The sequence below is a fragment of the Lissotriton vulgaris genome, chromosome 8 (assembly GCF_964263255.1).
Source record: "Lissotriton vulgaris chromosome 8, aLisVul1.2, whole genome shotgun sequence".
NCBI classification, from domain to species: domain Eukaryota; kingdom Metazoa; phylum Chordata; class Amphibia; order Caudata; family Salamandridae; genus Lissotriton; species Lissotriton vulgaris.
This window is the reverse complement of record NC_141696.1, coordinates 773,618,303-773,643,633: the sequence shown is the minus strand read 5'-3', so window position 1 is coordinate 773,643,633 and position 25,331 is coordinate 773,618,303.

Here is a 25,331-nt window from a genome sequence, read left to right as displayed (position 1 = left end):
AGATAAAAAATTCTCTAGGAAAGCCCCAGACTTCGTATGATCAAAATGAGTTAGCCCCTGTGAGCCATACTCCTCTTCCAGGCTTAACAAACAATTGGTTGGACAAACATGAGTATTAAAATCACTAAGGAATAATAAATGGTAGGGCGCATCATCCTTAGCCTCATAATCATCCAAAAAGGTGGCACGGAATCTCAAATGCTTCAAAACATCAATTCTTGTAAAAGAGTTATAAAAGTTAACCACTAAAAGACTTGGTAAGTTATCACCTGTTTATTCGACTGCTAAAATATTTGGTGTACTTGTCTCTATTAACTTCACTTTATACAGTAATTTAAGGCTAATCAGTAACAAGAGCCTCCCTCCAGATTTCCCCATAATCGATGGTACAGCATTTTTACTGAGGGAAGAATACCTATCCAAAAAATATGGATCGTTTGCATCCCAGGTTTCTTGCAGGGCTATTATATGATGAATAGCGAGGAAAGATTCTCAATTGGTATCCTCCCTTTTTGCCCCGGCTATGTTCCATGAAAGAATTTTTAATTCCGGATCAGTTACAGTCTGCCCCATAGAATAAGATTCAGTGTCTACCAACACAGTAAGATTCAGTGTCTACCAACACAGTAAGATTGGACTCTTCAATATGGGGTGTTGACAACAGTGCGGGCTTAATCATGGATAACGGATAATCAATATCTACCACTTCCCCTTTAATAAATAACTCCTCTGTGGCTGCATAATTTACTGGTAGTCAACCTTGGTCGTCTAGGTTGGATAGGGCCTCAAATTTATTTGAGACTGCAATAAGAGGTGTAAACTCCCATTGGGGTCTCAACGGGGGCCTATAAAAATACCCCAGTGGAAGAGCCACAATGGAAGTGGCCAAGGGGGAATGATAATAATGAGCTTTGAGAATCATTTGAGCAACTGCAGAGCTTTGAAAGTTAACAATAACGCAGTCCCCTCTATATTCTTTTGCGAATCACCCACCCATGCAACTCTGCGCACCATCAGAATATTATTGCCCAAGGAAAACCTAAAACCTTTGTGTCTGGTGAACCAGTCCACAGTTTTGTTTTTTAGCTTGGACCAAGATTCAGGTTGGTCTGGTCTCAACGGAGGGACACCAGCCAAGACTATAACGAGGGGACTAGCCGCTGGCGGTAGGTCTATGATGTGTCGTGCAGATTTAAGCAACACATTGTTTGTTGTACTATGACTACCACCAGGACACACTGGGGTGATGATCAGTCCCCCGGGCAAATCCCTTGGCATTTGCAGATTTCGAAAACTCGCACAGGGCAAGATAGTCTGCCGACCCATGCCCTGTATTGTACTAATAGGTGGTGGGGGCTGTCCCCCAGGGTTTAAGCTTGTAACCTGGGCCAGCGGAGTTGCAGAACATACTATTCCATTAAGACTGTCCGCTGCGCCATGGGTCAAAGCCTTATTTTGAATCTCGCTTGGGCCATTGTTCCCCAACCCTATTGTGGGCACACAACCCTCTCCTGCATCATTCAATACATCCATGTTTACCCTTGCTTCAACACCTTTTGCACAGGCGACTTTATCTTCAAATAACCCTAACTTGGTCCAAAAGTGTGCAAGGATAGTTAAAGTTATTATCTCCATGTGTTTCCAACAGGCCGGATTGTCCCCTTTATCCCCCAACCCAATCACATTAGAGTTAGGAGATGAAGGCGCACCAGACTCAGATCTTGGGGACGACTTCCCTTTATGGTAATTTTTTTTCCCTTTATCTTTATTTTTATCCCTCGTGGCTAGGCCACCCCTGGTACGCTTCGCCAAAGGATCCCCAGAACCACCCGCCGCCCCAACTCTGTCCCTTACAAATCTCTTGGGCCTAGTAACTCGATTGTCTTGAACTGCCCCAATATTAATAGGGAAATGGGGTTGAGCGTGGGGTGGAACCTAGACCAGAAGGTAGTAAGGGTTCTGCAAATTAGTAGGGTCCACAGTGGGGTCATATGTAGCACCATATATGTTCAATCTCGGGGAACCAATGCCCTTCATGGGACAAGGGTCAGACACAACTCCCTGTTCTAGGTCCAAGCTCTGGGTCGTCTCGGCCATGCTGCCTCGTGGGATTTCTGTAGGGTTTGTGGTTGGGTGGCTTATGGATTGAATAGCTGCCATAGGTGATTTAGCCATTCTTATGGCCCCTAAATATGATCTTTTTTGATCTTCATAGGTTCCTAGAGACAATCTTTTTTCAGTAAGCTGGATCTCTTGCTGAAGCACGGATTCAGCCCTGGATAGAAAGCCATCCAGTGTGCCAACCACCACCCCCCCCCTAACCTTTGACCCACAAGATTTTGTTTTGTAGCCATGACACCCAATTACTCTGACCATTAATCTCATGCTTAATATGGGATGAGATACTCAGCCCCCCCCGGAGCTTAAAATATTTGAATTGACAAATACCAATGTATAAGTCCCACAATATAAATATACACAGCCAGTCAAAAAGTCACTGACCAAGTCCGCCCGCTAGTCCTCCACAATCAGCAGGGAAAGATGAAAGGGATGTGGCCCAGCCCAGTCTCCTCCTGGCTACAAGGGGCGTGGACGGGCCTGGCCTTGGCCTGGGCTTCGCCCGGGCAGCGCCCGTGCACGCCCGCGTGCGTCCCGCGCTGCAGGAGGCACTCAGTGAATTTAAGCGCCTCCTGGCGCTTTCCTGTGGCGTGGTTGGTGCGCGCAGGTAGGGGCTGCTGGGAAATGCAGTCCTACTTCTGTGGCGTGGTTGGTGGCTCAACAGTGGATTAAAGCGGCGTTGTAGGCCCCTGAAAGGAACAGCAGCAGTGATTGAGGCCAAAAGAAAACAACAGGTAAGTCCCGTGCTGCGGCAGGCACTCGGTGAATTTAAGTGCCTCCTGGCGCTTTCCTGTGGCGTGGTTGGTGCGCGCAGGTAGGGGCTGCTAGGAAATGCAGTCCTACTCCTGTGGCGTGGTTGGTGGCTCAACAGTGGATTAAAGCGGCGTTGTAGGCCCCTGAAAGGAACAGCAGCAGTGATTGAGGCCAAAAGAAAACAACAGGTAAGTCCCGTGCTGCGGCAGGCACTCGGTGAATTTAAGTGCCTCCTGGCACTTTTCTGTGGCGTGGTTGGTGCGCGCAGGTAGGGGCTGCTGGGACATGCAGTCCTACTCCTGTGGCATGGTTGGTGGCTCAGCGGTGGATTAAAGCTGCGTTGTGGGCCCCTGAAAGGAACAGCAGCAGTGGTTGAGGCCAAAAGAAAACAACAGGTAAGAGGAGTCAAAAAAGACTTATGTCAGCACGTAAGGTTACGTCTTATTTCTATGGCAAAGGTGTCCTGATCCAATCAGGTGCCGGAAGAATATTCAAAGAATGGGAATCTGTCTGAGGAAACATATTCTTTATGCACACAGCCTACCAAACTGGATTTTTTGGTGCACTTTTCCACTGTAGTGAATGACGGGTGCACAGATTATTGTCAGGAAAGGAAACTTTGGGGCATATCATCAAGGGACGGCGATGAATTATTTATCGCAGTCCATCCCTAGAATTCATCGCCCTGGTAGCACGTTATTAACAGCGCGTTTCTCCAGGGCGATAAAAACTCCAGAGATAGAGGGGAAATCGCCGTTTTACAGGGAACATCTCTGGTTTTCCAGCGATGTTCTCTGCAAAACGACGATAACCTTGCTGATACGACCATGTGGTCGTATTAGCATAATCCACTCCCAATGTTAGGGATAGATAAGTCTGCATTTTAGCAGACGTTAGTTTTTGGCGAAAACAGTGGTTTTCTCCAAAAACTAACGTCTGCTTAAATGCTAGGGCAGCCTTGTAAATATCGCAATGTGCACATCAGCGATATTTACAAGGTTGTACTGCCCAGTGCCACCCACTTTGCATCTCATTAGAGATGCAAAGGGAGGCATCAGGTAAAAGGGTGCTAACATGCTCTAATGCATGTTAGCACCCACTTGTAAATAGGGCAAAAAGATTATCTCCGCTTTTTTGGCTTTTAAAGCCAAAAAAGCGGCGATAATGCCCTTGTTAATATGCTCCGTAAATTCTTGTGCTTGTTAAAACATTACTTCATGCGACAATCACAAGTTTTACATGCTCCCGCCTCCAAGACTCCCATTTCTTATTTTGCCTGTATGAGGTGAATGCATCTGCTTTGTGCAGTACACACATAAAGGCCACACAAATATGAACTTTATAGCGCTGTGAAACCACAAAATTAGCCTTTACCCCTTTGAAATGCCACTTGTATATCCAACCAAGACGCTTCACAATATGCAGGTCGTAAAATGCATCAAACACATGACGACACCGTTCATAACATGGTATAATTTGGTTTACTCTTATTATCGCACAATAAAAGTACAGAAACAAAAAAGGTTTTAACAATGGATATAACCTCTCTTAGAGCTTCAGCTTCTCTTTTTAAGCACAGAAGTGACCATTGACCAGGAGCTAGAAGAAAACAACATCAAACCCATGTACGGATGGATTGGAGAATAAATATGTGGCACTTGGGGTCCAACAGAAAACCCCTAAACTGATTCAATATGGTACACGTCACAGTCATGCCCAGTGCAACCCATCCAATGGATTAAACCTGTAAGGGGGGCCATTCGCAGTGGACTGGTTCTGGTCCTGAATCTCCCCTCTCTCCCTGAGTTACCTTTGCCACAGACAAGAGCAATTACTGGAAGGGGGACATACTCTAAATCACATTATTATGGGGAATAACATGCAAGAATACACACTTGTTCCCGTCTCCACCAATTTTCTGATGAATTATCATCCATAGATTTCACCTCCTTTCAGCAACCAAAGTTCAAGGTGAAAAATTTCTGAGCTGCCATGCTCTGACACTTGGGACTTGGTTATGACTTTGGAGGTCCTATAGAAGGGGCGGCAACATGCCATCTGCAGTAGGTCCACCAAATCCATGTTGCAACCGCCTGCCAGATTAGGAGTTAAACCCTTGTTTTGCAGGCGGCCCTGCAGCAGTCTGTCAGCAGCTGCTGTTAGGCTCATAGAAGAGCCTAACATGCAGACAGCTGTTCTCAGACCACCAACTGCACCTTCCTGCTGTTGTGGCATACATGCCATACTGTGCTGGAACTGGGGATGCAATTCCAGGGGGGAACTACATGTGCCCCCCTGCATGCTCCCCCTGGCCCAGGAGTGGAAAGGGATCTTGTTAGAGCCCCCTTTGTTGCCTCTCTGCCACCCTTTTCATGGCAGGCTCACTTCCAAGAAATGGGCGGTGGACAGGCTACTTATATTATGCTCGGCGGGGCTGCAGAAGCACCACCTACATATTGCTGTCCTTGTCAGCACTGATTCCACTGCACAGGATCCTTGAACCCAATGGAGTCGGCAGTCTCATGGCAGTCCGACTGTCACTCCCAAACTACTGTGGGCACACCCGCAGTGTGGCAGTAACTGAACTGTCACCACGAGTACGGCAGTCATACTTGTAATCTGGCCCTTGTTGTAATCCCCCGATGCCAGTATTTCCTGTTTCTGGGCACATCATGATTTCTGGCTCAGACATAATGTGGGGCTTTAATTTGTAAAATTCAATGTCACCTGTATGCTGGTCAAACACATGGATATTGGAGGAATGCTCAGTAGTGAAAAAGGAGACAGCCTTAAGAGTAGGCCTGGATGTGAAATGCCACTCCTCTTGCAGAGTTTGCAGAGTTTGTCCCACTCCACTCTCAGCGTAGTATGCAGAGTTCTGGAAAACTCTGCAGAGTGGTGTTTTTTCCTTGCTCACGGTCACGTTAAGTTGAGTTGGCGAGCGTGGAAAATCTCACTCCAGACCACCTCCCAGATGGATTTCTAAATGTGGGTTGTGGCGGATGGTTGCTATCACTCACACTGAGAAATCTTCCATTCGCATTGAGGAAGCTACCACCTGAGTAGAACATCTACCTCAAGTGGCAAAAAGAAGCAGCGTCAACTTGCTCTGCTTGTGGTGCCGTTCGCACAAATTTAACAGTGCGGCACTGACACCCATGCTAAAATTCTGCCCAAATGGGAGTTTTTTTGTCACTTCGCAGAGTTACGCTATGTAGCACTACAGACAAGCCTGCTTAAGAGACACACAGTGGGTATAAAGGAGACAGCCTTAAGTGAAATAATCAGGTTAATATGTTGGAATGTGGCAGCCCTAATTTCAATAATGGCTAAAAATGATGCAATGGAATTTCTACAAACTGGTGACATTCTATGACTGCAGTAAGCATGGCCAACAATGCCTATCTCCATCCCTGATTTCCAGGAAATTCACAAGAAAAAAATATTGAGAAGACCAATGAGTGGTCTATCCATATATGTGAAACTAGACTAGCAGGTACAAATAAAGGAATGAAGCAACTGCACATATGATGAGGAGATCATTGTAATACACAACATTGTAATAGATTGAACACCCACTTCAATTATAGTGTTAAACATGTATGTCAATCCACAAAGGCATTTGAAAGTAGTGAATGCCAAGAAGATCACTGACTTGATAAAAGATTTATTTTATAAGCACCCGGGGTATGAGTGCATAGTGGACACTCGAGACATGTGTCACCCTGAAACAAGTCAAAGCATTATGGAAGCCTGCATTAGTGAATTTGTGTTGGACTCTGCTGATCAAACAGGCCCCTGTGGAGTGTAAGCCAAAGCCCACCTTCAAAAACTTGTCAACATTGGATTACATCTTCCTAAGAAGAAATCTTCTTAGTAGATGTGTAAGCTATCAAGTCCTACACAGAACTGAAAGCAACCATCATCTAATATCCATTGTGGTCAATGTGAGTGTTATGGCACATGGGGAATACCATCTGGACAGCCAAACACTCTGCTTTACTGCTGGTCCAACAACAAAATGAGTCCAATGGAGCTTTGCATGTTTGCAGGTACACACAGTGAAAACCAGTCTGTGATCTCCAGACCACTGGGATTGAGAAACATTGAGCAGCAAAAATGGAAAAGCTATATGAAGCCTTACCTGCACATAAACATAGAAATCCACAAAGAGTGCTTACAAGAGGAAGGCCGTTCTCGTATCTTGACAACAAATAATTCAAAGAGAGCAAAAGGAAGTGCCACTGTGCAGAGCTCCTGCACAAAAGAGAGAGAGATCACAAACAGAAAGTATGTTGAAAAAGGCAAGGAAAATACACAAAAAAATATGCTGGAATCTAAAACTAAAATAAATAGAAGAGTAATGGAAATACATACACTCCTTGCTAGCACCCAGCAAGACTAGGGATTTCTGGGTATATGTCTATAGCCTAACCAGTAGACGCCTTTTAAGTGAATGAATGTGACACCTACGAACAAAACTTCTATCAAGAAGGCACTTGATAATAACCTAGAAGGTTTTGAGGAGTCCGGATTGGTAGTCTTCAAAAAGGAGACATTAAGAATCCTGAAAGGCATCAGGAACGAAGGAGCCCCTGGACCAAATACTTAAATGTAAATCCGTATTTGTAAAGAGCAAACTAGTCACCCTTATGGGTCTCAAATAGCTGGGGGCCATTGTTGAAGTTAAGTGAGAAACTGCCCAGAGTCACACAGTGCTGAGCTGAGCTGCCGCCGGAGCCGGGTATCGAACTGTGAACCGTGTGCTCCAAAATCAGCTGCTCTGGCCGCTGCACCACACCTCTCCATGGTACCAAGTAACAGGAAGACTGGGAATTCTGGACACCTTACATGAACAGCCTCATCAACGTCTGCATCTCACATCTACCATCCTGGGCTCATAGAACGGCTCCATCTTGCATCCCATGCACAAAAAGGGAGACAGCACCTGACCGGAAAACTACAGTCTGATATCCCTACTGGATGCTGATGGACAGGCCTGCAAAGATACTGCTGAACCAGCTGGAGGCTTGGGTCGACGAGAATAACATCATATCCCAATACCAGACGATGTTCAGGACCAACTCCTCCACCATGGGCAATATTATTGCCCTCTCCTATTTGGTAGCTAAGGCCATAGAAACACATCACAACCACTTAACATTTGCTGTGTTGACTATAGTGACACTTTTGATGGCATTGCCCAAAACATCCTCTGGTCAAAACTTGCTAAGTGAGAAATACTGAAGAAACTCCTTGTAGCCATCACAGCGCTGTATGTGGACACATGGGTCCGGTCAAAGATCACACAGAACCATGCTATTGCAAAACTCCATACCAACAGAGGGCTAAAGCAGGGGTGCGTCATTGCTCTCACTTTGTGCAATTAACACACTGTGGACATAGGTGTGGAATTGCTGAAACAAAACATCTTCCCGCCTCAGCTAGGTCCCAACAGACTCCTCTTCATGCAGTTTGCGGATGACATGTTGCTTTTGGACCATTCTTGAATCAGAATGAAGAGGGCCTTAGAGATACAACATCTGTATAATGCAAATAACTTTCTATATGCAAATGCCATGAAACCCAAAGTCCTGGTATTTTTTTCAAAGAGCTAAGAAACATCAGCTGGAATGGCCATTGGGACACTAAGGATGAGCACCCCTAGCAAATGTAATTACCCAGGTGTTTGGGTAAATCCACCTAGCAGGCAAGACCATGTACGCATTATGCAAACTACATCACAAGTTACAAAGCCACTCTGCAGAGGGGATTCGACAAGTTCTGCAGGCAAAATTGCTCCCAGTGATAAATTACAGCCACCTTGTCTTCCCTGACATGGTCACTGAGCCATTAGAATGCTGAATATTTAACATTCCAAAAACCACTCAGTGCACACTGGTCTGGCTAGAGTTCGATCTTGTGAAGATAGACATTGAATGTAAAAAGACCTGATCAAGTATCACCTTCACATGTACAGGGCGAGCCAGATTCAATGATAGGTGCACTGAACATGATATTGCAGGACAAAAGGAGCAGCTGGTCAAAGAGTTTGAGGAGTGCTAGAGATTCATTAAACTTCTCCCCTGAGTGCAGAACAGATCCACAAATCCCAATGGACAGTCTCAAGAGAATAGTAAATGTGCAAGGCAAGTTAGTATCAAGGGAGCAGGACATAAAACAAATTAGAAACATGTCAGGTGCACTGGAACTTGTCAAATCACATGAAGACACCTAAAGCAAACCGGCCCTGGGAAGAGAGCCCCACAAAATATACTATGGATCAGGCTCCTAACTCTGCCCATTTGGGAATATCAGCTCCACAAGAAGAACAATCTGGCAGGTCATGGGCTGTGCAGTCTGTGTCAATTCCACTCTGAGACGGCAGAACACATTGTTTACTGCTGTCCTGCATTGCTGCACCAGAGGTGTATCTTTCTTCAGAATGGGATAAGAACAAACAAAGAGGCTTTAACACAAATCTACACAACAGCTGTACCAATGGAACTACCATGGTTTGGCATTTTCTTTGTAGAAGTTGGAATACTCCTGGACGATGCTTGTCCGCCGAGGAGATCAGACACCTGAAAATGCGTCAGCACTTCAGTGTGAAGGCTAATGATAGCCATGACCTGATGAATTGGCTTTACCATGTGGGAACATTTTAACCATAGTTCATTGCTAGGCATGTCTACTAAGCACCTTTCGACCTAGCATGTGGCACTTTAAGCAAATAACTTGCTCCCCCGAGATTTAATCATGTGGGAGGATCTCCTTCATCAGGGCAATTCTCACTATATCTCTAAGCATGCTTATCAATCACTTTATGATCATGCACCTGGCACTTAAAACAATACCTTCTTCTACCAAGAATGGGTATGAAAGGATATGACCTGACATCCCGGAGCCGTATCACAGAGAGTGCCCTTGGGGCATAATGCGTGTTTGTGCCCAGTTTGCACGCCCAGGGGCACTTTGTATTACAGAAGGGGCTGCAGACACTTTGCAGCCCCTTCTGTTATACCAATAGTGCTGGTGCACTTAAAGTACCAGCGCTATCTGCAGTGGGCATTCCCTCATTTACATGGGGGCGTGCCCCATGCAAACGAGGGAATCCCTTTGTCTCTGCGTCCACGCCATATTACAGAAGTGCAAAAAGAACAATTGATGGACAGAATGCAAAAAAATGTCATACATTGACCCCAGTAGAGAGATCTGGGCCTGAATCCATCGTTTTTTTGCTCACCATGCCATTCCAGTTTGGACCGAGCCATATGCAAATCAGTCTTGACCCTGCGCCCAATGGGAACAGTCCAGCCCAAACTGATAGGCCAGGTCCTCCCTAGGCTGGAAACAAGAATCATAGGACCTGTTTCAGGCTTTCAGCCCTCATCAGCCAGTATAGCTTGACTCCAATGGCATGGAGAGCACTGGACCCACGTCTGAGCATATCCGCCCCACTCGGGTTGACAAACGTAAAAAGAACAATTTATGGACACAATGCAGAACAATGTCCTACATTCACCCCAGTACAGTGATCTGGGCATAAATCCATTGTTTTTTTGCACACCATGCCATTCCAGTTTGGACCCAGCCATACACAAATCAGTCTTGACCCAGCACCCATGGGAACAGTCCAGCCCGAACTGCCAGGCCAGGTCCTCCCCGGACTGTAAACAAGCATCCTAGGACAGGTTTTGGGCTTTCAGCTCTCATCAGCCAGGATAGGTTGACTCCAGTGGCATGGAGAGCAATGTCCAGGGTAGACATGGCTTGGCAGTTCGGGCTGGACTGTTCCCATGAGGCACAGGGTCAGACTGATTTGCATATGGCCATGTCTGAACTGGGGTGGTGGAGTGAGCTAAAGAATGATGATGGATTAAACCCAGATCAGTTGACTAGGGGTGAGTTCTTGCATTGTTCAACACTCCGTCCATCATCCCCATTAGTTTTGCTATATTACAGAAGTGGGCGCAGAAGCAAAGAAGCTGTCAAGGGGCACACTGACCGTGTTCCACCCAAAAGGTGGGGCACCGTCAGTGTTCCTCCTGATTACAGCTCTCTGGCAGGGGAAAGGGCTCCCATGGACATCCCAGACATACCCTTGCAGGCGGGTGCAGCCACTGACTGCGCTCGCCTGCAAGGGGATCTCTAATCCCCTTTGTAAGTGCAGGCGGTTGCCGCCTGCACACTGAAAACACGGAACGGGTTTAAAGCAGCCACTCTGTTTTCACAGGAATGCTCTGTCCCCAGAGCAGCGTGAGCTCAGTTTGCAGTTGCCCTGGGGCTGCGCCTTCCATGTAGTAGGGTGCACTTTCCCTGTTTGCGCCTTGTGCAACTGTTTTAAGGTGTGCCAGGCGCAAAGAGGACAATGGACCCCTTAAATTATAGGGTGATTGGAGTCAGCAAGTGCAGAAGCTTTAGCGCGGGACACCTTCGGCATTATTGCTGTGCGTGCTTATAAGGAGCTTTGCCATTACGCTGCACTTCCTCCGCATTGTTTGGTTGCACTTGGCCTCACCGTTGCACAGTTTTTAAAATTGATCCTTGTGCACACATAAATTCTCACATGCTTGTAAGGTACCCTGGCACAGCATGTATCATTGCCTTGGCATTAAGGCATTCTACACCTCATTTTATGTGAGTACATAGCGAGCTCCAACATGTTAACTAGATCACATTGGATAAAGTTGATTTCTTCTAGGTTTAAAAATTCTGTGCAGCGATTTTTTTTTATGTAGCACGTGGAACCTTTTTAAATTCCTCAAGTCATTGTATCTTCACTGGGGTCTGTGTCTCATTGTATATTATACATTGTATATCGGCGTGTTATATTTTCAAATATGTTTGTGATGATTTTAAGTAATTATACAAGAAAGATGATGATGGTTGGAGGAAGGATGTCCTGGAATGGTTCAGCCTCATTGGGCCTCTTCATTCGTTTGCAGCTTGGATGCAGTGGCACAGTAAGCAAGGGACCCACATCTCGACATACGCTTGACAACTTACAGCATTACATAAAATACACAAAAGATGATGGGAGGAATGATAGAAATAAGTCTAATCACTGGCAAACAATTGTTCTTTTGCCACAGTGCCACTTCAGAACACACCAAGCCAAATGTAAATCAGTCTTGGGCCTGCTCCAATAGGAAAAGCCCAGCCCGAAGTGCCAAGGCAGGTACTCTCTGAACCACAAAACAAGCAACTGAAGATTGGTTTCAGCCTGATTCGGCCTCTTTAGAGATGTGGCTTGGTTCCAGTGAAAGAGGGACTGAATGTGGCCCAAAGCAATTGCCAGTGGCTGAGATTAATTTGAACATTCCATCCATTAACAGTTAACGGCCTGTGTACAACTGGGATACCCAGACATGGGTCCAGGGGTCTCTGTGCCATACAACACAAGCTGCGCCCTCCGGATAAGCCCCAAGTATGGCAAATCTGGTATGGGGTTGCTTGTGGTCCTTTCTGGAGGTGGCCTTACTTCGCAGTTCATGGTTGATTACTCCTATGTGCTGCAGGGTCGGTACTAATTAATTGTTTAGTTTGGTTTATTTTTATTTCGATCACTAAAGAACACAAAGGGCAGTTAGTAATAATACACACAGCATGTTCATTATAGGAGAAGAAAAGTGTACCCTATTCCCATGATATTTTGTATATAAACATGATTGTTTGAAATTCCTAATTAAGGCTTACAAAACCATATGTAAGTTAAAATATTTGGTTAAACCATTAAAGACTTCATATTATTAAAACCCCACATATTGTTCCTAAAATACTTAAAAAAAATAAAAATATGTCACATTCCTTAAAATATCATATAGATGTGCAATTAATAAGCCAAGAAAATCTACCTCCTTAAATAGCCAAGAAATGATCAACATAGAAACTATCAATAATACATCATTTATATGCAATACTATTATGAATATAAAAATTATAAGATACTACGCCTATAGCTAGGGTTATACCAAACCAAAGTTAGGATTAAAACATTGCACGATGGGCTACCAGCGTAAACAAATATCTTGCCCGTTACACAACTGCTTGCTCAATTTATTAGTCACTAAATTGGGTGGGTTTAGGGCTCTTGGTCCTTTTCTCGTGAATTAGCCACATCCAGCTTAGGAATTTATCAACGGCTATCACACATGGTGCATTTGTATTGGTCAAACAATATTCTCATTGCAGTAAGACTACAACTTGTGCTCATATTTCTACATAAGGGTTTCACCCATGTACTCCGCGGTGCCTTATAGGCGGGGCAGACAAATAAAATATACAAGTAAGTTTCCTCCTGCCCACATACCACTTGCACTTACTGTCATTTAAATTGTGCCATTTACATGTGAACAAATTTACTGGTAATGAGCCCACCGGGAACTGAAAATAAAGATGTCTATCCCTTGTTTTTGTTATAACATCGCAGAATTATTCATACAGTGGACAGGGCTTAAACTCTAAATATTTGCCCGTCAGTGATGTCTCTGTGGCTTGAATACTATTCCTCGCAATTATAGACCAGTAAAGCTCCTTCATTTTTTTTTTGAGGGAAACTGCCAACCCTTTGGGCCATCCCATAAGTGCTGCACTCCCATACTGATCAATGACTTTTTAACATTTTGCAGCCACCTAACTTTACATGAGGTATCAGCTTTCCAAACATCTTTTAGAGCAGTGGCGTAGTGCAATAGCTCGGGGGTGGTCCATAGTCTACCCTAAAATGCTATTGAGCAGCACTTAGCAATTTCATCCAATCTGTTACAACCTAAATCGTAGAATATTGGCTTGAGAGGAGTGCTCTGCGGCAGACTGGTCACATTTCTCACAAATTAATTTTGGGCTAGGACTAATGGTGTTAGATTGTCAAAACCCCAGAGTTCAGCACCATATAATATGGAAGCTATAACTTTGGTATTGTAGATCTTAAGAACCTGGTGTATAGGCTTGGTTAGTGAAGACTTGTATTCTTTCAACAGTGCACCATCTAGGTGACAATGTTTTAAAGACAAAGATTCTATCTGGGGCTTCCAGTTGAGTTTGTTTCCAAGCGTCATCCCTAAGTAATTAAAAACATCTGTTGATCAAGGGAATCATCATTAAAGGACACCCTTTCCTTTATTGTTCGATGTTTGTGGAGTTCCATAAATTTAGTGTTATCTGCGTTTATCACCAGACCACGAGCTTCGCAAAAACCTTTAAACCTCGTTAGCGCCCGCTGCAAGCCACTCTGTGTTTTTGAGATGGTAAGAGTGTCATCGGCGAACATGAGTATAGGTGTTTTTATGCCTGCAAGAGACGGTGCGTCTGTCGGAAATGTAGAGAAATAGTTGACAACCCCATTAATAAATAATGAAAATAATGTTGGGCCAAGACACAGCCCTAGCGGACCCCTTTAGATACAGGGAATTGATTAGTGATGCTACCCTGGGTACTCCTTTGAACCTGTGCACAATTCCCCATATGGAGCCTCACCACAACAGATAATAGTTCCAAGGGCCTCCTTAAATCCTTGAGGACCCAGCAGAGTTTGTTGTGGGGGACCAAGTTGAAAGCGGATTTTACGTCCACAAAAGCTGTGTAGATGATGGGGCCCACCAGCACTACAACATGCCAGTAAATTAGTGAAAAATGAAAGACCTGATCTACCGTACTCACGCTGGTGTAGAACCCTGCCTGCAGTGGGGACAGTATGTCTTTCTCAGTAATCCAATCTTGGATTCTATTTAGTACCATTCTTGCTATTATTTTTGCATAGCATCTATGAGGCTAATTGGTCTATAGTTACAGGGCATGAACTATCACCTTTTTTATAAATTGGCAGATTCTCAGCCTCCCTCCATGAGTTGGGGGCAGACGCCCCGCTGGCTATTGCATTAGCTAGCAGTAGTATATACTTTTGCCAGATAGCCCTATTGTTTAGAAGCAGATCTGCCGGGACACCGTCGGGCCTGGGGTTCTTCCACTGGTAACTGAACTCAACGCTATTTCGACCTCCCCCTGTCAAAATGCAGTACTGTGTCACATGGCGGGATTTGATATGGTTCTTCTATTTCACCCTCTGTCTCTAAGGCAAATTGAGTAGCAAAATGGGAAACCCACATTTCAGGAGCTACGTAATTGTGCGGCAGAGGTGCTTGTTCCCCTCTCCCCCATTTTACCAGCTGCCAAAAGTATTGCAAGTTTCTTCCTTGGCTGGCCTGATAGAGGTCCAACCATCTTAATTCGTCCCAGTCTTTTTTGGCTTTATACTTTGTGGATTTATACTTCTGATGAGTTAACTTAACAATGGTCTGATCTTTCTGTTTTATGGCAGCCGCCAATGACTTGTAAGCTACACTACAATCCTCATTATACCACTTCACATCTTTGCCCTTCTTCTTGCTCCAGTGACTAGCTGGTTTTAATAAATAGGTCTTGATTTTACCAAATAGGTCGTCATGGGACCTTGTAACATCTTTATCTTTATTTAACTGAAACTGTGTGGTAGTAGCTTGCAGCTCTGCCAATGGGTTGGTAAATCCACCCTTATGTCTAAGAGTGTTTGTTCGCTTTCCACTAGCTTATCCCATCTCACCCTCCTCATGTCTTTACAGAGCAGAGCGTCACTAGTGGAACAAACCATTGTCGGGTTGGCAGTAAGCTAAGTCCTGGGACATTCATTTTTAGTAAAAGGGCATTATGATCACTTTCAGCTCTCTCCTGAACCTCCATGTCGCTAAGAGAAGACCAGTGTTCCAAATTAATAAGTATGTAATCAATTGGGCTCAAACTCACACCATTATTATAGGTATAGGCGCCCTGCTTATTGGAAGGTTTTCACCCATTGACTGCCCTAAGTCCCCTCTCCATACAAAGAGCCTTAAGTTGTAATGATGCCTCAAACCATTTCTTAATAGGGGGCAGCTCAAAGATGGTAAATCTTCATCTTCGGTAAGTTTACAATCTTCATTGTCAAGGGGCTCAAAGCTGGTATTAAAATCCCCAGCAATTACTAAATCATGGTCACTAGTGATCCTTTACAAAAAATCACTCAAGGATGTCGACTGTGTTAGTCACTGGTCCACCTGTGAGAACCCTGGCATAGACGTTAACAACTATTATCATGGCATTAGGATTAACCTGTAGACTAATGACCATAATGTCTGGGCTGTCAATGGGGACTTCACATATTAAAAAACATAAGTTCTGTTTTAGCCAAATTGTTAACCCTCCTGATGGTCTACCCCTCTGTTCTTGTTTTATGGAAATTAAGATATCCTGGTCAATGTAATGAGTTAGTAGACCATGTTTCCTGGAATACACATATGTTGTGGATTTCGATTAATCCTGACCAATCCCAGGACTCTAGATTCGACTGTTGCCCTGCAATGTTCCACAAAAAATAAGATAGTAGGGTTGGTTGTGGGGAAGTTACCAGGTCTAAGCTGCCTATTAATTCACGTGGGGTGTCATCTTTAATTTCCTTATTCGGGTAAGGGGCTTGAGGGTTAATTGCCCCCTTCTTGCTTAGATGAGTCCGATGTTCACAGGGATTAAGGGCCCGATGTAGGTAAACGGGATTTTCCGATTTCAAAATACCGAGGCGGGCCGAATCGGTATTCTGAAATCGGAAAACGAGATGTAGGAAAAAAATACCGAATGAAAACCGATTCGGTCGGCATCGGTAATGAGATTCGGTACGTTCCGATTCAGCTAGGTCCGAATCGGAAATTACCGAATCGGCCAACAACGAATCGGAAAATACCGAATCGGCTACCACCGAATCGGATATTTCCGATTCGGCGAATACCGAATCGGTAAATGCCGATTCGGTAAAAACCGATTCGGCAATCATAGACCCATGGCGAAAAAGCCCATAGGAATGCATTGCATGACCCGATTCGGCTTTTACCGAATCGGATAATACCGATTCGGATTTTACCGATTCGGATTTTACCGAATCGGTAAAAGCAGACTCGGCAATAGGCGATTCAGCCAATGAGGTGGCTCCCCCTCCCCCACCCAAACAGGGAGTGGCAACCCTGGCAGGTGCAGCCAATTAAGAAGTTTCTAGAAGTTTCTGGAAAGCCTGCCTGAGCCCAACACACAGTTAGCAGCAGTGGGAGAAGGAGGTTGCAGACTGAGCAGGAGCAAGAGAACATGGCAGATCAGGCAGGAAGCCAGAAGTCCTCCCAAAAGAGGAAGCCAAAATTCACCACCACAGAACTACAGGTGCTGGTTGAGGAGGTGGTGAGGGTGCACCGCCAGCTCTTTGGCAAGCTGTCCCTCAACGTGCCAGACAGCACCAAGAGGCGATTGTGGGCAGACATCGCCCAGAAGGTCAATGCTGCTGGAGTCACCCCCAGGTCCATTGAGGAACTTAAGAAAAGGTTCTATGACCTCCGCAGCCTCACCAAGAGGAAGCTGGCCGACCTCCAAAGGCAGGCAGGACACACCGGAGGAGGCAAGAACCCGGCGCCACCCCTCACCGAGCTGGAGGAAATTGTCTCCAGCACCATCGAGAGGGAGAGCATTGTAGGGATCGGGACCCTGGACAGCACTGCGATGGCCACAGCTACAGGTAAGAAGCATGCGCATCATGACACACCCTACCAGACACCTCCCCATTAGACACAATGCATAGGCAAACACCAGCACTGTACTGTCACCAACATACAAGAGACAAGCATCATGGTACATGTAGTCAGCAGAAGTTAGCCAAATATGTCAGTGCAGAATCACAAGACAGGAAACAGTGTGACACGGTGTAAGGAGATGCAAGGACATGTGGAATGCCATAATTGTACTGACTGTAATACATCGGCACTCAGCTTACAAATGCTTCTTTGTACCTAGGGGCACCATCAGGCGGCACCACTGTGGCAGCAGAGGGAGCTTCCACATCACATACTGCAGTGGCAGGGCCGAGCACCAGCCAGCCTGGCCAGGAGGAGGAGGAAGAGGATGAGGAAGGAGACACCCCAGGGCTTGGAATGGAGGGAGTCCTGGTGATTGATTTCCAGGCAGTGCACTCCCCAGTACTGCCCAGCTCACCCCCCTTGCAATTTTCACCATGCAACTCCCCACCAAGGCAGACCATTCCGCCGACAACAGCTCCTGCCACAACCGTGGCCTTGCCACCCGTCCTACCTGTCCTGGGAGCAGGGGCTCCGGGACCGGCCAGCACCACACCACCACCAGTGGCACCCCAGCCCACTCAGCAGGCCGGAGGCAGCAGTGCCAGACGCCGTGCCACCACCACCACCACCACCACCACCACTGCTGCACCAGCACGGGAGGGCAGTGTGTTCCTGGGCCTGGAGGGCCAGATGGTCAAAATCCAGCGCCAACAGGCCAGATCCACCATGGCCTGCCAACGCCAGCTCCTGCAGCACAACCTGCAGATGGGGGAGTTGGTGAAGGGGTTCCAGGCTGTTGTGGACAGCAACAAGGAGGTGGCAGCAGGGTTGGGCAGGCTGACCACTGCCATCACCCACTCCTCTGCCAGGCAGGAGGACCATGAGGTTGCGCGCAGGAGGGATGCCCGGGTGCTCAACCGGGCCATGGCCCGCCTTGCAGCGGCGACTGCACAGCTGTGCCAGCGTAGCGCAAATCAGGAGTCGGTGCAGAGTCAGCATACTGCTGAGCTGACCAGGGGGATGGCCAGGATCACCACGGCCATGGAGGCCATGTTAATATCGAACGCCGCCTCCAATCCTGCCCTGGACCTGGGTGATGCTGGTGACAGCAGCAGCCGCAGCAGCCCGGCCAGCGCTGCATCAGAGCCAAGGAGGAGCACCAGGCGCTCCGCTGATGCTGCTGGCCATTCGGAGGGGGCCGAGGGACACCCCAGTGGATCTGGAAAGCGGGCCAAAAAATAGGCTGGCAAGGGGGGATGATCATACCAGAACCCTGGACTTTATTTGTTTTGACAGACTCCATTTTTTTATGCACTTCAGTGATGTAACTGTGGTGCATCACTATTAAAAAGTTTATTTTCCAAGCAACATTTAGCTGTCTTTGCATCTGTACTCAGTCAGAAATAGTTCTCAGTGATCTCCTCACGTCTGTATCTGCCATCACATGGCGTACACACCCCAGCTGGCTGTGTCAGTGGCACAGCTTCGTCGTCGTCATAGTCCTCGTAGTCAGACAACTCCACCTCAGTGCCCTTCTTGACCGCAAGGTTGTGTAACATTGCACATACAGCTATGATCTTGCAGCAGGTGATGGGGGTATACTGCCTTGCACCTCCACTCTTGTGCAGGCATCTGAATCTACTTTTCCAGATGCCAAAGGTCCGTTCAACAACATTCCTGGTGCGTATGTGGGCACGGTTATACCTCCTTTGGCTGGGTGTGGAGGGGTTGAGGTAGGGGGTGAGTATGAATGAGCGGAGGGCATATGCACTGTCGCCTGGAAGAGAAAGGGGTCACATTAGACACATGCATACATGTATTACACCTACCTACTATGTGTTATGGGGGTCTGATGATGTGGCTCACCTAGGAGGTATCCTTCTCCAAAATCGCCAGCCATCAGCCGTGCATATATGCCGCTCTGTTGGAATATATATGAGTCATGGGTACTCCCTGGAAATTTTGCTACCAGGTCTGTGATGGTGTACTTGGCATTGCAGATCACCTGCACGTTGATGGTGTGTGTCGATTTCCGATTGCGGTATATGTATTCGGTGTCCGCTGGTGGGCAAATCGGAATATGCGTGCCATCTATGCAACCGATGACTTGGGGAAAGTGTGCCATCTGGTAGAAGTCCGCTTTGGTTTGTAGCAGTTCTGCGTGGGTTGCAGGGAATGAGATGTATTGGTCCATCCTGTCTATCATGGCGTCAAGGAATATGTGGAAGAACCTTGACAGGCTGCTCTGGCTCACCCCTCCTGCTGCTGCTACTCCACTTTGATAGCTGCCAGACGCTACCAGGTGTAGGCTGCATAGCACCTGGACGTGGGCAGGGATGGCGTGTGCCCTTGGGGTGTGGTGGTCCAAGTATGGCTTAAGGTCCCTGATGAGCTCAAGTATGGTGTCAGAGTCCAGCCTGTATCTCTGTAGGATCTCAGCCTCAGTGAGCATGAACAGGGTTATCCTCTGTCTGTAGACCTGTTCATTTCTTAGCCATTCCCTCAGTCCTTCCTGCTGTAGCCGTAGCCGCCTCGCAATGACATAGAAAGCTGCCATCCTGCAAGTTGCAATGCATTTTGGGACTGTTTATGTGGGTTGGAGTTGGTTACCACCTGATTGCAATCCATGGTAAATACCGAGTGAATTCTACCGATTTTGAGCCGATTTCGGTGTTTCTGTGCCTCCCTACATCTCCCCAACTGTCGGAATCGGGGAATTTCCCGATCGGAGAATCATACGAATCGGCATGTTTTCCGATTCGGAGCATGTCCGAATCGGTATTTTTTCCGATTCGGTACATGGACCGAATCGGTGATTTTCCGAATCGGTGTCACTAACGATTCGGTAGTGGGACCGAATCGGTGATTTTCCGAATCGGTGTCACTAACGATTCGGTAGTGGGACCGAATCGGTGATTTTCCGAATCGGTGTCACTTACGATTCGGTAGTGGGACCGAATCGGTGATTTTCCGATTCGGTGTCACTAACGAATCGGTACATGGACCGATTCGGTCTTTGTAACCGAATCGGTGTTTTTCCGATTCGTTACATATCCGATTTTCGGTATGTACGTATCGGATTCTTTCCCATTCGGTACACATTCCGATTCGGTTTTCTATCCGATTCGTTCTGTTTTTGCTTCCCTACATCTCGATGGCTGTTTACCGATCGGTAAGGGCCAAAAATCGGTATTTTCGGCCGATACCGATCGGTAAAGCCCTACCTACATCGGGCCCAAAATGTGGGAAAAGAGAACATGAAACGGAGCCCCTCTGAGCACGTCAATGGGCTTGTTTCCGTTGGGCCTGCCCTTTCATCATGAGACAGCTGGAGATCGCATTAGGAGAGAATGATGAGAAGACATCACAGGGTCTGAGTGGAGTGAAGCATTTCCATAAATACTCAGAGGGTTAAGTCACGTCAGAAATGCAGCCCGAAGGTCTGAAGTTGCACAATTTATGCTACTGTGTGCTCGTGGGTGTCACAGCAGGATTTATTCTTCCAAACCCCTATGCAGTAGATTGCTTTAGATGAATGTGGTCTTTGATTATCCTTTAATGGCAAAAGCCTCAAACCTCGAATGGCTCCGATTATCTCTGACTAAGACATCACCCTGTACTTAATATAAAAATACATTTATTCCCTTTCGATGATGCACTGGTCAGGAATTCTACTAAATAGCAGTTTTTTAATGGATAACAGTAATCAGATACTTGGTGTTATATAGATACCGTTCAGTCTTCTATCCCCAAGTAGCCAATTCTTCAATGTTTTTTTAAGGTTCTGACGGCATATTTAAGAATGAAAAACGTTATTCTGTGCCATAAATGTAGTAATGGAGTGGCTTTTCCGATCTAATGGAAAGCATTGGGGTTCCGCTGTGCATTATATCCAGGAACCTTTTTAACGTGTGCTTTCCTAATCTCTGCGTTCTGGGTGCATTAGGAAACATCAATTTATGTGTCATGTACTCCCATCTCAGAAGGTTCAATAAACCGCAGCAAACGTTTGAAAAAATATTTTTTGACTAAGAATCCATCCGTGCTATAACTATGGAAGCAGAGTTAGTGCCTGGATTTAGATTTCACTACTGGGTTATCACGTCCCCAATAGTTCTGAAGCTTGTATGACACTATATCAAGGTTGTTAATAGTGAGATACAAAGTATGACACACACTAATATCCTACCACTACATTGCCATGTTTAGTGATCAACTATTAGTTTTAACCACTCGCCTGCTTACCCGTATTTACATTGCGATGTAGGAGTTAGATCAATGTGGTACATATAGTTAAAGTGTATAGCTTTGAAATGTGTCTAAATATAATGGCATTTTTTCCTGGAATTTACATGTTGATGTAGGCATTTTTGTTGCAGTTTTTGTTCTCTTCACTAACTAGTACTTGAAGCTTTCTAAGGAATGGAGAAGCAGGCGAGCATGAAGGAAGTTTACAGATTAGTCCAGATGGGGTATTCTGAACCACATGCAATTTTTGACAGTACGGTATCATTTACAGAGGTCAGCGAGGCGTTCCCATAGTCCAGGTCACTGGTGTTAAGAGTTTGGACAATGGTCCTCCTAGCGTAGTCAGGAAACTAGGGCATGGCATTTTTTAGAAGCCTAAAGGTAGCAAAACATGTGCCGCAGGTGAAGTTGACTTGATCTTTCATGGAGAGTGATTGATCCAGCCTCATGCCAAGATTCTTTACTACCTGCTTAGGTGTATGAGACGTACCAAGATGTGCAGGCCACCAATTGTCTGACCATATCTTGTTCGCCTTGCCAAAAAGCTTGATCTCTGTCTTGTCGCTGTTTAATTGGAGACAGGTGTTACTCATCTAGACTGCGACTTCTATCATGCAGTTTGTGAATTTACTCTTCACCTTGTCAGAATCAGGACCAAAGGAAAACAGTAGTATTTGCGTGTCATCTTTGTATGATACAATCTCTACACCAAAAGCTCTAAAGCTTCGAGACAATGATGCCATATAGATGTTAAACAAAGTGGGGCTCAGGCATGATCCCTGGGAGACCCCCTTGTTCATATGCATGAGTTGCAACTTGAAAGAATCCATGCAGGCTTAAATCCAGTAGAGCCTGAGTGAACTCCTGTTTCGTGCCTGGAAGACGGTAGTATAATAGCACCCCTTTCCATGTTTCTGTGGCAGATGAAACTATCTTAAAAATGCATTTCTTATCTAACTCAACCTTTACGGGATTGCGAAAAGCAATAGCAATTAACCCTGGGCGTAGTGGGGCTTCGCGGAGCTACGTGAAGTGGGCGAGAAACTACGCCCACCTCCGCACTCCGCATAGCCCCACTACGCACCGCAGGCCTCCCTCCCGCCCTCCCTAAATACTTTAAATTAAAAGTGTAAAATAATTAAAAGGCACTTACCTTGCCCGCCGCTGCCCGCCGCTGCCCGCTGCGTCCCCGTGGCTTGCTATCTTCATTGCTGCCGTCTTGTTTACTAATGCGCATGCGCGGGCGGCCGCGCATGCGCATTTTTTCGTGAGAAATGCGCATGCGCGGCCGCCCGCGCATGCGCATTAGTACACAAGATGGCAGAATGAAGATAGCGAGCCCCGGGGACGCAGCGGGCAGCGGCGGGCAAGGTAAGTGCCTTTTAATTATTTTACACTTTTAATTTAAAGTATTTAGGGAGGGCGGGAGGGAGGTGGGTGGCGGCCAGCTACGCTCCGTCTGCGGAGCGTGCGTAGTGCCGCCTGGCTACACCCGCTACGCAAAATGCAGAGTAGACGGCACTACGCACACTCCGTGCACGGAGTGTAGCTGGCCGCCCACCCCTAATAGCAATACACCCTCCTGGGCGATCTGTCCTGTCAGTTCTAAATAGAGAGTAGTGTTCAAGGATGGCTAGAGGAATGCAAGGGACTGCAGAGTTACAGAACCAGGTTTCAGTAAAAAACAAACTCAGGAATTGGATGATGAGATGAGTTCCCATATTTCTAAAGCATGCTTGGACATAGATCTAATATTAGATTGCAGGCAAGTAATTTCCCTAGTCAAATCTACCTTGACATTGTCAATGCTAATTAACCCTTTCGCTGCTGATGACGAGCTGGGCTCGTCATGGTGCACAGTGGTCGTGTGCTGATGACGAGCCCAGCTCGTCATGAACAATGGGAAATAAGGAGGACCAGCACAGGAGAAAAATTGCCTTAGCAGCCAAGGTGTTAAAGAACCAACGTCATTGAATTTGGTTGGAAATAGTAAATCCCACCTCTTTAGTGTACACACCTTCCCCAAATTGGTTTAGATTGGAGAGGAAATAGTAAATGCCATCTCTTTAGTTTCCATCACTATACCCTCTATCTATTTATAGATTAGAGTGGGAATACTAAGGGCCTGATTATGATGTCAGTCGGAGTTGCCTCCGACTGACATCTCTGCAGTTTCGGGACTGAACGACCTCGGGTCGGCAGTCTGAAACCGCAATTACGATGCAACTGTACATGGTGCGGTCACAAACTCCCATTTCCCAATGGGAGATTGTGTTGTGTTGGGAGTTACTGTAAACCCCTGCACTGTGTGGCAGACACATCATGGTGCCTGCCACACAATGCAGGAATTTACAGCGGGCACCATAGGTGCCCACATACTACGCAAAAGAGGAACAGAGGAAAGTTAAAGACCAGTAGGGGTCAATTCCCCAATCATATAACTAGAAAACAACATAGTAGGCCCCTAGGTCTAGTAAGTTATTGGAGTACTGGAGTATCGCTTTCTTAGGACAATTCCCCTAACCCACCCTTAGGTGGCATGCTTCATCATAGGGGATCTCCTCGCACTACAAGCCTAGTAAGAGTGCAGACTACAACCTCCTCTCTGAGAGGGAGGAGCTCAGGGATGCTTTATGAGAGATGATGAGGTTTCCTAAATCGCTTGATGAGCAGGGTGCAATGAACGGTAGGTGAAAAAAGAGTGAAAGTGACTAAAACTAACTCTATTATATGCTAAGCAGTTTAATAGGGCATACATTGGTCAGGATTAAAAAGGTGAAACTAAGTTCAGAGGGTGATTCGATCTGTCAAAGACAAAGGGTTGACATGTTTCAGCATGAAACTCCCCTTAGAGATGTAGCAGCTTTCATCTAGACCAGGTTGTGCAAAAAAAGTGAGATGAGATAGATATTTATATACAACCAGTAAGTGGAGTGGAAGATCACTCAAGCGTTGATAGTACTGGTCAGCATACTCCCTAAAAAGTGAAACAAAATGTGCATTATCAAAATCATAAGCACGTATTCACAACATATATATATATAATCAAATTATGATACAGACCAATAATGCAATAATAGTGTAGCTAACCTACCCGAATTGTCGGGTGAGCAAAAAGACCCATGAAACCTCAGCATGTTTTACTCAAGGTGGTATCCAATAACTCTGCAAAATCATATGGGTTTGATAAAATATGACTGTTGAGTATAGTCATGAAAACACACAGAGTAACAGTTGACTGAGAAAGTATAATGGATTTATAGAAAAAAGGTCTGTTACTATGCACTATGGGTACTGAATTGTCTTAAAAAGGTGGAGTACACCCAGTTTCTGGAAAATCACAGAGTAGAGATAGTTCTTATTGTGTATGCATGCTAAATTAGACATAATAGCTCCAAACAAATTAGTTTCCAACAGCAAATAAACGGGCAGCCATTAGCAGATAGATCGCCTGGAGGTTGCACAACACTGAGCCTAGAAAGGCATACAAACAGACAAAAGAAAACAAGCATTGGAAATGCAATCGGGCTCGGATTTATTTGAGTTTGAGATAATGGCATTGTAAATGGCAATGTCTTTTCGCCATGT